This window comes from Mytilus californianus, unplaced genomic scaffold, assembly GCF_021869535.1.
Source record: "Mytilus californianus isolate M0D057914Y unplaced genomic scaffold, xbMytCali1.0.p SCAF_4, whole genome shotgun sequence".
Classification (NCBI taxonomy): domain Eukaryota; kingdom Metazoa; phylum Mollusca; class Bivalvia; order Mytilida; family Mytilidae; genus Mytilus; species Mytilus californianus.
Window position 1 is genome coordinate 66,695,370 of NW_026262690.1, and position 15,438 is coordinate 66,710,807.

Sequence of the window (15,438 nt, forward strand, 5' to 3'; positions counted from 1 at the left end):
GTGTACAGTATCGTTTTGTTTTTCATAAATCATTCATCCAGCTGCGATGGTAAGCATGTGCGATTTGAACTACGCCTTTTCAATAATCCCATTTGGTGCCAACGTTTTTAATTCTCTTATTCAAAATCTTCCCCAAGTGATTCTATCCTACCTAGACCAAGCATTGTTGTGGTAAATGGTTGTAATAGTCAGTCGATTGAGATCTGCCTTAGTGTGACAGGGGATCTCAAATGTCGATTGAGAGGAAGGTCTGGCTTACATTCATAGTCACTACAATGGCCGTTCATGCTTTGTGAAATGGCTGTTCTGACTCACAAACATACTGTTTACCACATTTACACTGTAGGAGATACACAGTATTTGTAGTTTTGCGAGTTACGTTGCAAAAGATGGTGTATTTCGTACGAGTGGAGTGACTGTTACAGCCGATTTCAATGAGTGTGCAGGAAAAGGTAATATCTTTTGGTTAGCTTGCTTGCTAGCTGAACCGTGAAGTAATTATTAGGTTAGGTAAACTACCCTCCTTTTTGAGTAGACTTGTCCGACAGACAGATAGAATTGGTTACCTGTGGGACTAGTCTACTCATACAGGAGGGTAGTTTACCTAACCTAATAATGATTCATGGTTCAGCTAGCAAGCAAGCTAACCAAAGATATTACCTTTTACTACACACTCATTGAAATCGGCTGTAAAAGTCTGGGTATTCAGTATTTGCTTGCAAGTCAGACATCATTTGTTTCCACAACCCTTGCAACAGTCCGCTGACAAAGAGCCTAGTTTAGAGGATACATCGGCTCTCATCGCCAAGTTTTTAATGCTTTTGGGCCTACGGAAAGCCAGTGCCGGTGGCTCTGGAAAGATCTTGGATAGTTGCGGATGTTTTTCGATTTCTTTCCAATTTTCGCGGAAAATGTGTGATAATTTGTCAATAAAAAATGTTTTTGGTCCCTAATCGTTACTTAGTTTAAGATTAATTCAAGACGAATACATTAAAGAAAGGAAACACATCGTTGACAAGAGGAACATACTTAGATCCGTATTCTCAAAGGTACGTAGCTTTTTATAAAGTACACTCAAGAATCTATTTACATCATTTTAGCACATAATACTTTGCTATTATAACATATTGAAACACTAATCAATCAAATTGATACATTTATCAATGAGATTTCTTTCGAATTTAAAATCCCAAGTAATATTAAACGATTTGGATAACATTTTGTTTCAAATTGTGTTGATATTAGATAACATTTTGTTTCAAATTGTGTTGATATTACATAAAATTTCGTTGATCATATCTTTTTATAATTCTATATATCTAAACACGGATCTTATCTTTTTTTATAATTTTGTATATCTTAAAACTAATATTGAAACTGTAGTCTTTTTCGTGTATTTTGAGTAAGATTGCATCTATTGTACGTGTATCATGCTTTTCAGATAATAATATAAACCTATTCTAAAGACGGATCATATAACCAAAATATGTGTCTAGAATCAATCATATTGTGTATCAAATTTCTTAAAAGATTAATTCTAGTTGCAAAATTAGAAACAATCTTAGCAGGGGACTTTCTAACACCTAAGAATAATATGTCAATCTAGATCCGAGACACCAAAATAATAATAATATTTAACAAACATAATGAATATCCTTTGCCATTATGTTTAAACATGCATGAGTTTTTTAATTTTGTAAAAAGCTTAATATGGGAGTACATTTTTCTTGGAAAAAAAATAGCTACAGCAATCAACGATTTCTAGAAAGTAGTTTGTTGCAAAATTATGAAATAACCAATCAATTCAAATCAATTTTATTGTCACGAAACATTTACAGATATTTGTGGCAATACAAATTTAAACAAACAATAAATAACAAAATGAAAACAAAACAGAATACAAAAAACATAAGTGGTAGATTTACAATATTACAATTATATTTAATAGGCTTTGGCCATGTTACAATATGACTTCTGCCCTCAGTTCTAATGACCCTTTTAAAAAAGAAGCCAATAACTCTAGCATGTCTAAGGAATGCCGGATTTAATACATAAAACAATTTTTGTTCATCAGGGAAATGAATGAAATGTTCATTATCTAATTGTCTATCATTAAATAGATTTTGTCTGGTATTCTGGTTTACCTTGCAATTCAGAATAAAATGAAATTCATCTTCGATGACTTTGCAGGTTTTGCACCGTCTTTGTTCTAGAGGAATTTTAATGTAACGACCATTTTCTCTTTCAAGACCACTTATGCGAAGTTTTGTAAAAAATATTCCTGAGAGAAAAATCATTCAACAATAGGTAAAATTTGCTTCAAGTGATGGTTGTAATTTTCTATACAGAAAATGTTTGCTACTATCGTCAACAGGAAATGGGAGAGGAATATTAACCGTACCTTGTGTTCATACCAAGCCGTAAATATGCATACACTTGGTCACGCAACGGTTTTTGGTCATGATTTTCATCCTCAGACTAAAAAAAATATGCAGAAAACGTGTTGTCACTAATGGAAAGGGAACTGCTGATCCTTCCAGAGCATACGACTCACTTGATAAGAGTTCACTTCGGTTTTTAGTGACGTTCATGTTGTTCAATTTTTAGTTTTCTGTATAGGGATAAGTGTTTTGTGGACTGTTGTTTGTCGGTTCGTCTTTCTTTCGTGGTCAAGTTACGGTCTGCCTTTTTCCACTTTGATATTTTAATTACCCCTGTGTCTCTGCTCTCCCTTTGTTTTACGCAAACATTTTACATTTTTGGCCTCAAATTTGTGATCTCGGACACGGTCCTGATGATGATTATATGAAATCGAAAATTATTGAAAAACTGAATAAATACAGTCTGTGCATACTTTCAATAATTGAAGCTGGTTTCGTATAATCCAAATAAAACAAAATGTATGGCATTGAGTATTGGGAAACATTACAATGATTAACTTTCTGTAAAATAATTGAAAAATCGAAATCGTTGCGGAATAGAACGAATGCAAATATTAAAATATTGGTACATAAATGCAGTGCAATGAAAAAATATAACAGCATATATCTATCAAATGATCATCCTTAACCCTTAATTAAATCTAAAAATAAACACATCATTGCATTAAAATAACTATAAAGACAAGGAAAGATACATCTTTACTTACGTATTTCCACAGACAACAAATGGGTCATATTAATGTAAGTATCAGTTGAACTTATTAGTATTAATATATCAAACACGAAAAAGAACAGATTTGTAATAGATTGGGGTCAGAACATATTCAAATATTTTTTTAAAATGTAGTTTGAAAATGTTAATCCTGCTTTTCTTAACATTTTGACGCTCTTTACGCCAATTCGTTCCAGGAATAAATTAATGTTTGTAAAGATCTTCATATACAAGATAGATTGGTTTGCCAAGTTATGTATGAACAATGGATCAAATTCCATGAATTAATCATAAATGCACTTCCGATGAAAAAACCTATCAAAGTACAGAATCAAAGTAAATAATAAAATGTTTACAACAGAGCAAATAATAAGTACATTCAATGTATATTGTATACATGGAATGATTAATTAGAATATCCTGGTATAGTTACCTTAAACATTATCATAATTTGAATAAGATTATTTATCATATACTTAGTTAATTGATAGGGTCCCCATAACAAAATTTCAACGATAAGAAAATTCAGCGATATATATTACAATACACATTCATGAATTTTGATAAAGTTCATGCCAAGCCATACCACAAATTAGCCTATGAAACACACAAACATTTCTCTCGACTGTTTAATTATTGGAATGGTTAGGAATGCGACAGGTGATCAACAATAGTTGCGTGTTGTAACAACACAGCACAGGAAGTGTTCGAGGAGAAGATTTTGTTGTAATGATAGCGACATTGAACGAATTATGTGGATCAATACCCAGTGAAATAGATCATTTAAAGCTTCCCTGGTTACGACAATCTTATTCACGTTTGCGCTTTAACTGTTGATATTTTACAACATGTGGGATCGTCTATAATATTGAATATTGAATTGATCTTAACAAGCTGAAACAATACAGGTATGTCTTTAATATACTGTTATAGATTAATCTAAATTTTATCTCATTATAGGCCAAAATATTAATATTTACCCCCTTTTGAAGTACCCTCAGGTAAATTCATTGATATGACACCTTTATTGAATGATATGTATAGATATAGCTGTGACAACACAGTAATTTGTCACCCAAAGAATTGATTTAAACTAGTCTACTATATAACTTTTTAACTTTTGTCAATCCATTTAATGCTTTATTGTCCAAAATATACATGTTAAAACGTTGGTCCTTTTCTTATACATATTACTATATTCCCATTTAGTTACTTTCGTGTCGCTGTAAATCAATTTTATCCCTTTCTTAACAAGAAAACGTAACCTGGAACTTAATATTACAGCATAGAGATATTGTATCTATTTACTAAGTTTTAATCAGCCTAGTAGATGAGACACTGTTTGATTGCAGGAATTCAGTGTATTTTAGCAGAGTATCTATCGTACAGTAATGAACAATTGAAAACCACAAAAAATAGGTTGCGATCTCTATCAATTTTTTGTTTCTGCCGATTTTGATAAATAGTATTTCCTATCCAAAATGTAGATATATTAAATAGACAAAGGGCAAATAGCCTGTTCTCAAATGTTTATACAACTATATTGAAAAGTTATGTGCATGTCCTCTCTTGCGATTCATAAATTGTGTTTCATTTTGATCTATATTTGCAGACATGTCAATTTAGTAAATAATCTTTAATAATACACCTGCCCATGTTAGGGGAGGGTTGAGCGCTCACACACATGTTTAACCCCGCCACATCCTTTATTTGCCCGTACCAAGTCAGGAGCCTGTGGTTCAGTGGTTGTCGTTAGTTCACGTCTTCGTTAATATGATTAAAACAAACTGTGCCATCCGTGTGTGTATTATGAAAAAGTCTCCGAAATTGAAATGGATTGAACCTTCGTGTAACCAAACTTTTGTAAAGATTTTGCAAAGTTCCGTTCAAGCAAATTTATCGCGAGACGTGTTTCGGACTACGGACACTGGTATACCATTAATCGCCGTCGTTCACAGGTCACTAGAATGGTATTTGATGGTAATATTTGTAACACGATTATGCTGCCTGTTGTTATTTCTTATTCATTTTGATATTCTCAAATACTAAGACACCTCTGGAGAGGAAACGGGTCGTTTTTAACCCTTGGACAGAGAAGTGTTGTGAATAACCAAGGAACCTCATAGGAAGAACTAAATGAAGCGCATTTTTTATATCGACAATAACGACTATATGTTAATAAATTTTATTTTTTTTCTGAAATGATGTTTCGTTAAGATTTACATTAGAAACTGTACAGGATGTACAAATTTAATTCATTCAAAATTCTAACACTACTTTTATTGCTTACGATTTCTTTTAAACGATTTAATCAAATTTCCAAATTTAAATATATCAGCTATGTTTAATTGAGCATAAAGTTAATTTTAGATTTAAACCATTCGAATTTAAATGTAATTTATTATAAATGTAAAGTCTTCTTTTTCATTCGTATTAGTAAATTTAATGTTTTTGTAAGTACTATATTGGAATGACATTCCACAGACAGTCTGCAATGTTTTTTCTAGCTCGCTTGACTAAATGTCACTGTAGCAGCTAGTGGCTCCCATGATGTCTGTGTGTATTCGTCCATTAACTCTTATAAACCCTCAATGAATTGGAATCAAACTAGACCACAACCACTCTTAACATACTTAATTTCAAACTATTTGCGCCGGATGTTTTCACCGACCAAATATTATTGCATCGTTCATGAAAACCGAATATAGCAATACCGTAAGAAATAAAAATTTGTAACTAAAGGGTCGAAACTTTTGATGCATATGTGATTCCGGCTAATTTCAGCTAAGGATTAAATCCATGATCGTCTTTAAAACAGAAAATTTGGCAACAATCAATAAAGATATTCTGAAAAAAAGTGGAAAAACTGGTGACCGAAAACAATCGCCATTCTAGATAGAACTTTTCTTTGTTTGGCATACTCCTGCATGGACGCTTTTTATTTTATAAGTTTACAAGAAAATATTTTGGTAAAAAGCTATCATGAAAACCAAAAAAACTACAACTCTGTATTATGTAATGTTATCACTTTTCTCGAAATGTAACAAACGATGCAGGCTTTAGGACTTGTGTTCCATTAACTTGTAATATTTTTATTCTGACGAATTTCCTAATAAACCAACTTCAATTTATTTTTTGTACTGACACTGCATAGAGTTTCTCCATGTTGTAGTCTTAGTATGTACTCCTGTCGTTTGTGAATTACAATTATTTGAAGCAGTTAAATCCCATCCGGTGGTCGGTGTCACAAAAAAACTGCTATTCATTTACGGAACAATCGAGTAAGACTATGTTATAAACTGATATTATATAAACCAGAGGTTTTTTTATCTTCCTATTTGTTGGTTATTGTTTATCTTTGTTCATTTGTTTCTGTAAGTCAAGAATTTATATAACATCTTTTTGCTTTCGATTAACAGTTTCACATTTCGCTTTGTTGTTTTCGGAATTACAACCCCCCTCCATAAACTTTTTTTTTAATCTGACAGTACTATATTCTGTGTATGTTTCAAGCCCGTGATTCTTTACGTGTGTGTGTGTGAGATCATGGATTCTGTTAACTGTCCTTTGCATTCAAACATATTAGTCCTTTATTTAATAGTGTTCAAATATTTTACAATTAAAGCATAATAAAAACATCGTAAATTTTGAAAGTTATCAGTAATAACCGTGTTGCATTTCACAGTTTTTTCTTAGAAAACGCAGTTTTTGATTTTTTTACATAATGCTAAAGAGTAATTTTCAATAAACGGTGTCTCCTGAATCAAAATCTGGTGATGTATTTTATGAAATGGTATTAATTTCTTTAGTTTTATAACTGTCCAAATATATTTTTTTTAAAGTTGTAAATAACTTTATCTGGTTGCCAAAACTAGTTTTTAGTTTCTCTCAACCACCTAATTGGACTAATATTTGCGAATCTTCTGAGAAAATCCGTCTCTTACAAATTAAGATTTTGAAGAGCAGATCAATTATCGATATATTTCAAACAATGATGTAATGTTTGAATTGTATATTGATAAAACGTTTTGTTGAGATCCATTCATTTCAGGCTAATATTGGCTTTATTTTGAGTAAACATGTCGTTGAATGATTGTTCGGGTCTATAATTGAATGTTGAGTTGTTACGAAAGTCTTCGGTTCAGTTTTGAAGTCAGTGATTTTTAGGAGATTTAGTTTGTTCTTTGGTACTGGCATGATTTTGATGGACGTTTTTGATTGTAAAGAGATATGGTCAATTTCCCCTTATTTTTTTGGGGAACACCCCCCCCCCCCCCCCCCCCCCCCGCCCCTTTTAAATTCACGGTATAACAGCGCCATGTTCGAACTTTGAGGTTCTAAACAATAATTGCTTATTTCTAAACAGATGACTAAATAAGTGCTAAATGTAGCTCAAAATAGCAATTTTGGCAAGTATTTACAAAAAAGGTATAAGAAGACAGTCGTCTTGGAAGACCATTCTTAACCAGAACCCCAAATCTGTCTTTTGATTTTTTAAATAAAGTTTGGTAAGAGACTTCCCAAAAAATGATGTTTTTTTTATTTTTAGCAGGTATCACTTTGAAGAAGTGCTTCCTTCACTTTACAAACAGGATAAGATTATTACTGCTTTTACATCTTCAGAAATAAGCTTTTACATCTTCAGAAATTAGCTTTTAAATCTTCAGAAAGTAGCTTTTAAATCTTCAGAAAATGTAAACTGTCAAAAGGTGAAGAAACAACGACAAAAAAAATCGCCTAACCTCCATGTTCATAGTTTCCCGAGATCAACCTTAAGTTCGGAAAAAATAACTGTTCAACTTAATTTGATTTTAATCTCTATCAGTCCTTAAAATGTATTCATATTAAATTTAGAGTTATTGGTCCTTATATTACAAATGATTCAATATGCCAAAAAAAAAAAAAAAAAAAATAAAGCAAATCAACAATCGAAAACAAATTGGATAAAACCATAAAAAGTTCTTATATTACAGTAACTTGGCAATGTCAATAAAAAGGTTTGCAGAAATATAATCAACACATAATTTGCTGAAATTTTGTGGGGAAAACACTTGATTGATTCCCTTTGAATACTAACTTATACTTCAAATAAGTATAAATGCATTCGGTTACTAGAATATTTTTTTTTAGGTACAGATCATTATCATTTAAATTGCAAATGCTGTATTCGCAAAGGACCGTAGGATGACCTTCATGACTTTGTGATTTTCTTGTATTTACATACAATCTAAATAACTTACAAAAATATAAGAAATTTAATTAAAATTGCATTATTGTAAGTTTAATCTCGTTAAGAAATTTAATTACAATTCCAAGATACCATCTACTAATGTAGTTCAAAGCATATAGATATATAGAACAATTGCATTATTCGATGGAATCACATGGGAATTAGAAATACGGTTCTTGAGATAATCATGACTTTGAATAAATTGAAAACAGTCGATAAACAAGTTCTTATTCTTTATTCTTTATTTGGTTTGCTGTCAAGGGAAAGAATAAAAAATCATAAGTTGAATACGTCAGATGTATCTTTTGTTAACAGTGGTTTAACATGAGACATTGAACTCAAAACCTCCCAGATTGAACAAAAAGCCGAATATCCAATGCCACAAGGTTAATTTTGGTACAACAGATTAAATCTGGTTTTAATACCTTTAATTAATATGCACAAACATGGACACACAAAGAGTCAACAATTATCTTTTTTTGGAAATGGCCAGAGACTTAACTATACATTGATAAGTAATATCTACAAGGTAATGAAGTACAGAATTAAATTTTATATAAATTCATATTCTGATGATCAATATATTTACTAAAGGTGTTTTGATCGAACATTTTTTATGTTTCATCATATTGTTCCATTGGTATTAAATTCTTTCATTACAGAATTTAATCTGGATTCCTAAAAGGAAACCGATTCGCCCGGGCGATGACTCGTGGTAATTTTTCATAAAGAACCTCTGCTATCAGTGATAAATATTAATTTTGAATTAGTAGGTTCTGTACTGCATGCATTACGAAAAACTACAGGAAACCAATAACTAATTCGATTGCTGAATCATGGTGCTATTGAGAAGACACCTTGTTTTTCTATTTATTCAAAAGATATTTTTTCAGTGTTCAAGATGATTATGCAGTGTTTATACTTATTTGTATTGTTTTCATATTTTCAACATATTTTTAAAACACGACATAAAAGTGCTCTTAAGCTTGAGTTTAACCAGTAATTTTGTGAGGTTTTATTATGTAATAAGTTGCACTCAAGAAGTTAATTTTCATTCTTTATAATCATTCATACCTTTTGAGTGAAAGCAAGATTAATAAATCAAAGTTTTCACAGAAATAAATGTGCCATATTAAACATAAGAACGTTGTATGAGTACTTTGAATTCTTTAATTTATAATTCCCTAGATATTAAAATATTCCGTCATAAATATTACAGAAGGTTATCTTCAATTGAACCCTTTATTTAATACTAACTAAAATGTGTGCACATCATATCATGGGCCTCCGGAATGAGTCTGCTATATGTGTCTGTTGTTTTTGTGATGTACAATTTGATCTTAGATCGTCAATGATACTAACTCAAATCTGTGCACATCATACCATATGCCCCCGAAATGAGTCTGCTATCTATGCTTGCTGTTTTTGTAACGTGTAATTTTATTAAGATAGCCTTTTGTGAACTATAATATAAAAGTATTATCTATACTGTAAAACGGTAGTCGACAAACAGATATTATCAGTTGTTCTTGGAATATGCGTTGATGGCGCATGCATATGATGTATACCTCGATTATTTTGTGCAACTTTAAAGTCAGCCAAGTTTGTCCCAAATTCAAGTTCAAGTTCAAAACTTTATTTATAGACGAATGATTTCGGTAATGATAAACTCAGTCAAAATAACGAAAGCGGTATACATTTTATGAAAGGGAAAAGAATAAACTCCATAGTAAGTAAAAAAAGTAGGAGACGTAGAAGGATTTCCAATAAGACCACTGTCAATTAAAGGTCAAAGGACAAATTTGTGGACAAGTACAGGTCACCTCACGGCCAGTGAGCAAAAACATACTGTATAGCAAGCTAAAAGACCCCAGGTTGACAAAATGTAAAACAATACAAAAGGGAAAACCAAAGGTCTGATTTATACTGTAACAAAAATTATGTATAAGAATATCCGTTTAGAGCATTTTGGAATTTTGAGCGTCAAATATTTAGGGAAAGCTCTTAAAGGCGTGTAAACTGCAGGGCAATTTATTCAAATAAAACATTGTATATCATTCAGCTTTGTTAACTTTTCCATCAACGTAAGAACCCTTACTTAAAGCTTTTAAAAACTTGGGCTATTTTTTTTTTTACTTTATATCTTATTGAAATATGAAGATTACAAGTTTATTTGTATAAGCTGTTTAAGTAAGAATTTCATATAAATCACATATCTATTCGATAGTTATCGTTTTGGTAAATCCAAACATTTGATAAATTACAAGGGATATAATGTTGTTCATAATTACCCAGTAACCATTTGATTTGATTGACAAACCATTAGGCGATGTGTACATTTTCTCTTTCAATGTAAACACAAGTTTGTCACAAAACAAGTAATTTTAGAGGTATCACATAAATTCTTCGATGGTTTGTAAATACTTTTCAGTACCATTTCAAAAACTTGATCAAACACATATTTGTCAATAAACATCGGTTTCCGTGCTCTTTTCCAGTTTTCAAAAGGGCTTTGTAAAACATATATTAAAGAGAATTTTGCGTTGCTTAATTACAATTCAAATACTTGAATGTGCAATCTGCTTTGTCATGTATTTGTTTAATGGTACTTGTTAAAATCGTTTTTAAATTTACTGTGAAATGAAGTATTGGCCCAAGTAATGTTTATTTACTAAAAAATGTATAGGATTGGAGTAATTCACACACTATATTTATGGTTCAGTGTTGATTTTTTATTTCGGGTTTTTAATGAAACGCATGATGTTAAATTTTAATTTATCTTTATTTATTTCTGCGTTTGAGTACATGACATTCAATTTCATATGGATATTGAAGAAAAAAACCTTAAAGGTTGTCATGTTCATTCACCATTGTCATACGAAAGTTAATTCGTGTCAGTTACTGAAAGGGCCTCTTGATGTATTTGAGATGGTTCAAATTAGAGTCAATTAGTGCAACATTTTTTTTCCACATCGCATGAAAAACTGTTCATACATATTTTATTAATGCCTATTTTAACAACACTTGTCATCGACTTTTTTACCTGTTATGAGCAAAACGACGGGTTCTACGTTTGAAGCAAGAACCCTTACCACTCAGGAGCACCTGAACCACCTGTTTTGTTTTTGTTTTTGTTTTTTTTTGGGGGGGGGGGAGGGGGGGGGGTCGTGTGCTCAATCTTTAGTTATTTGTAAACTGTTATTATGTTATAGTTAAAGCAATTACTCCGGATTTACACACTATATTTGGAAACCAACAAAATATTAAGAATTGCACTGATTTTGGAAGAGTTTTGGTTGGAAATATGTACGTAGAAATGCCATTAAGTTGTACATTATCTACTTATCATCATTTAATACCACCGATGATACAGATGCATGTACGCCAAGAAACGAATTCAAATGCGTGTGATTGATAATGAACAAAATTGCTATTATTTATAGAAGTAGAAAAAGTCAATGATTTTTTTTAAGACAAGCTTGCTGAAAAATATTTTAACCTAAAATGATCTGAACTTTGTCAGTGTTGACATTTTACAGGTAGGAAAGTTTTATAAAACTAGTATGTCTTGAGCAACAATAGTCATAAGTTGGTATACAATCATTATACGGAGACTTACAATGAGTAGATAGTATAAAATAAAATTGAGAATGGAAACGGGGAATGTGTCAAAGAGACAACATCCCGGTCAAAGAGCAGAAAACAGCCCAAGGCCATCAATGGGTTTTCAACACAGCGAGAAAAATCCCGCACCCGGAGGTGGGCTTCAGCTGGCCCATTTTACTTACATTGGTGTGCGCTTTGCTTGATACAGTTAATATCGATTGCTTTGACCCCTATGTTCCAAGTGATCCCTGAAAGTTTACTGCATGACTCATAAAAGTCAGGCAAGCGTAAACTAGACAACAACCTTTCAATATACAAAAACCAAACGTAAATACTTCGAGAGGTCAACATATGATCTTTGACGATAAAATGAGATCAAACAAAGTAATAAGCAGTACACACTGACTTTATTGTCTCAGTAAAGTACAGGAGGTAAAAATTGAAAATCAATCATAATTATTGATGTTTGCCGATTAGCTTATCACCGGCTTAGTGGAATGAAAATAAATGTATGTTATCGACAGTTTGTCAAAAGTGATTATAACTGATATTCCATATTAGAAGTTTTATCTTGATTCTATATTTGTTAACCTTTGTTATTCTCGGCTATTATATAAAAAGTCCATCAGAATATTGTATTTCTATGGATGCATTGATTAATTTATCTAATTGGAACAAAAGAAACTTGAATTTCAAATTGTTCTTTTAATTGCGTGCTCATATTATTAAAATTGTACTAAAACGACTTATATTCCTTTTACTTCATCACCGTTGATAAACATGTCATGATCAAACTGAGAGCAGAATAAAAATTCAGTTGCGGGAGCATATAAACTCAAGTCAAAGTAAAATAACTATAGTAGACCGTCTCACTTAATCGTCAATGATTATTGTCATATATAATGCCTGCATCCAGTTTGGTTTTATGATACTACAGAAGATCATTTCTTGTCATACAAGTGGATTTTTAGCTAGCTATTAAAGGGGCATTAGCTACGAGATATACAAAAAAATAAAATATGATTTTTTTTTGTTCAATCAGTAATGAAAGTGAAATAGTGAAATAACAATTCGCTTTTAACAGCCAGTTTGGTTCAATTTTGCCAAATTAAGCAAAGAAACAATGCTAATGAATTATTCAATTGCAAGTGAATAATTCGACCTCATTGAATCCGTATTCATGTGAACTTTAATTGATCCCTATAGCTAGAGATGGGTTACGCATGAACTAGACGTGTTCAGTTATTAAATGGAAAAGAATGTAAACATTGGAAGTGAAACAAGGGTAAACCATATGGTTGACTGATTTGATTTAGAAAAACTCATTCTTATACAGGTAAAAACTATTATTAACATATTTTTTTAACATATAATATGAAGTCAAACAGACCTAGAAAAATCAAATTGCACGAGTTCGCAATCTATTTATATCTAATAGTATGTTTATGTTTATATCGGGTTATATGACCGTCGGCAGTATTCGGAGGTCACCTCGATGGTTAATTAGATGGCGTCTAGACTAAAATACACACGAAATGCTGAGCATACTATCGAGTCTTATGCATCGTGAATTGTTTATTTTATACTTTTTATAATTTGGATATGCGTTTGAGTATGTAATAAGTCGAATTTAAGAATTTGAGTAAAATCGATGAACGTGAATTTGACAGCTAATGCCCCTAAAAACCAGGGTTAACCCACCATTTTCTTCAGAAAATGCTTATACAAAGTCAGAGATATGACAGTTGTTTTCCATTCGTCCCAAGTTGGTTGATAAAGTCGATCGTTTAATTTTATCAATTATAATGGACTCCATTTTTTGAATTTACCTCAGAGTTCGGTATTTTTGTTAACACTTTTTTTTATTGAATGTAAAGCAAAATGCCGATCGATTTAAGTTGAAATATCTGAGCACAAAATCATTGGAGTGAAAACGCAGGGTTGGAAATGACCCAAGAACCGGCGCGTCAGCATAAAGTACATGTATGAATAATTGCAAGTCAACATTGAGTATAACTGGTCATCCTCTATGACTTTAAAAATCTTATTTATAATAATATTATTGTATCCCTGATGTAGTATCACCGAAATTTAAATTTCATTCAAAAAGGTTCATCGGGTTTTGGTGCTATACAATATAAAATTGATTGGCACACAACTTTGTAACCTGAAAAGGTCAATCAGATTGAAGCTTTATAATGACGTAAATTGAAAACTTCAAAAGATTAATCGTTAATCTGACGTGAAAATTTAAAAAAGATCATGAAATCAAATTTGCTTTTTGATATAGCCTGTACAATATACACGAATTTATAAATGGTTATAGTCTCCCAGTGCTTTACTTTATCTCGGTTATGCAGTTCACGGAATTAAATATGAATTTCGCGAATAAATCCAACTATTGTTACTCCATTTGTTTTTCCGTAATCTCTAATAAAAACAAATGTAGACAATTTACCAAATTTATACTAGGACACTTATATTATAATGCTATTAGCCGAAAAGGACTATTGAATAGACCGTGAATCAAATAAGCAGTCAGACGGAAGACATTTGAGATTTAGCCAATGAAACACGTGGTTTTTTTTATACTGACATTCATTACTTCTTGATATTTAATCAATTGGTGATAATTCCCACATAAAAGTATAACAAATTGACATATTTTATTTTAAAGTTCAGCTATTGAAAAACTTCAAATACAAATAGGAAATGTCATTAAATATACCAATTATAGACGGAAAGCAAGTCTATAAATCTTTGACGGTATAGCAGTATTTATTTTGTTTTCAAATTTGGGTGAAAACAGTTGCATTAAGTTTATAATCTCTGTTTTAATAACCAAACTTTCCATGTCAAAACATGTTTTGTTAATTCGATTTCTAGAAAGAGACGTCAATTTATCATTTTTAGTTTCACAATACAGAAATGCAATGGTACCGCATTCACACAATATCGTTCCAAATTAAAGTCAGTGCGATTAATTAAAATGCACTTAATTTTATCAATCGAAAGATGCATGATCTGACTAATATCATTAAGACATTTGTCATTTTACAATCCATTTAGAAAATTAAATCATTTGAATAAGCTATTGTAAATCTTTTAAACCCTCTACTAATCTCAGATTTAATCATATGTCCATATCAAGCCTACCCTATCAAGGTCAGGATACCCGATACGTACCGTTGTTATAAATTCGTTAACTTTTTCTGTCTTGTAGGCTTTTATCGCTGTGGAGATACTTTGAAGACCATTGTTTCATATCAAAAGGAAAACATAAAGGAGTTGTATTTAATAATATCATATTTAATATTGGAAAGATTTCTAATAATTGAAAAGTAGGAAAAGTACACCTTGCCAATTTGTGTATTGTTGATTCCGATCGTAGTGTCAAAGGAGACGTCATCAACTCTTCGGGTAAGTCATGTTCATTTAAAAAGCTCAGT

General features: G+C 31.4%; 1 protein-coding gene across 9 annotated transcripts in view; it reads left to right on the top strand.

Annotated features, from left to right (window-relative positions):
* Positions 1 to 790: 790 nt before the first annotated feature.
* LOC127738386 (malignant fibrous histiocytoma-amplified sequence 1 homolog) overlaps positions 791 to 15,438 on the top strand; it is a 33,072-nt gene continuing 18,424 nt past the window's right edge. For 3 of the 9 annotated variants that reach the window (XR_008000032.1, XM_052249617.1, XM_052249616.1), the window contains exons 1-2: positions 3,823 to 4,061; positions 15,213 to 15,409. The gene's annotated coding sequence lies outside the window, so the exon portion shown is untranslated. Of the gene's footprint in view, positions 1,050 to 3,821; positions 4,062 to 15,212; positions 15,410 to 15,438 lie in introns of those variants that run through there. The other 6 variants (XM_052249608.1, XM_052249615.1, XM_052249614.1 and 3 more) reach the window with 6 other exon arrangements.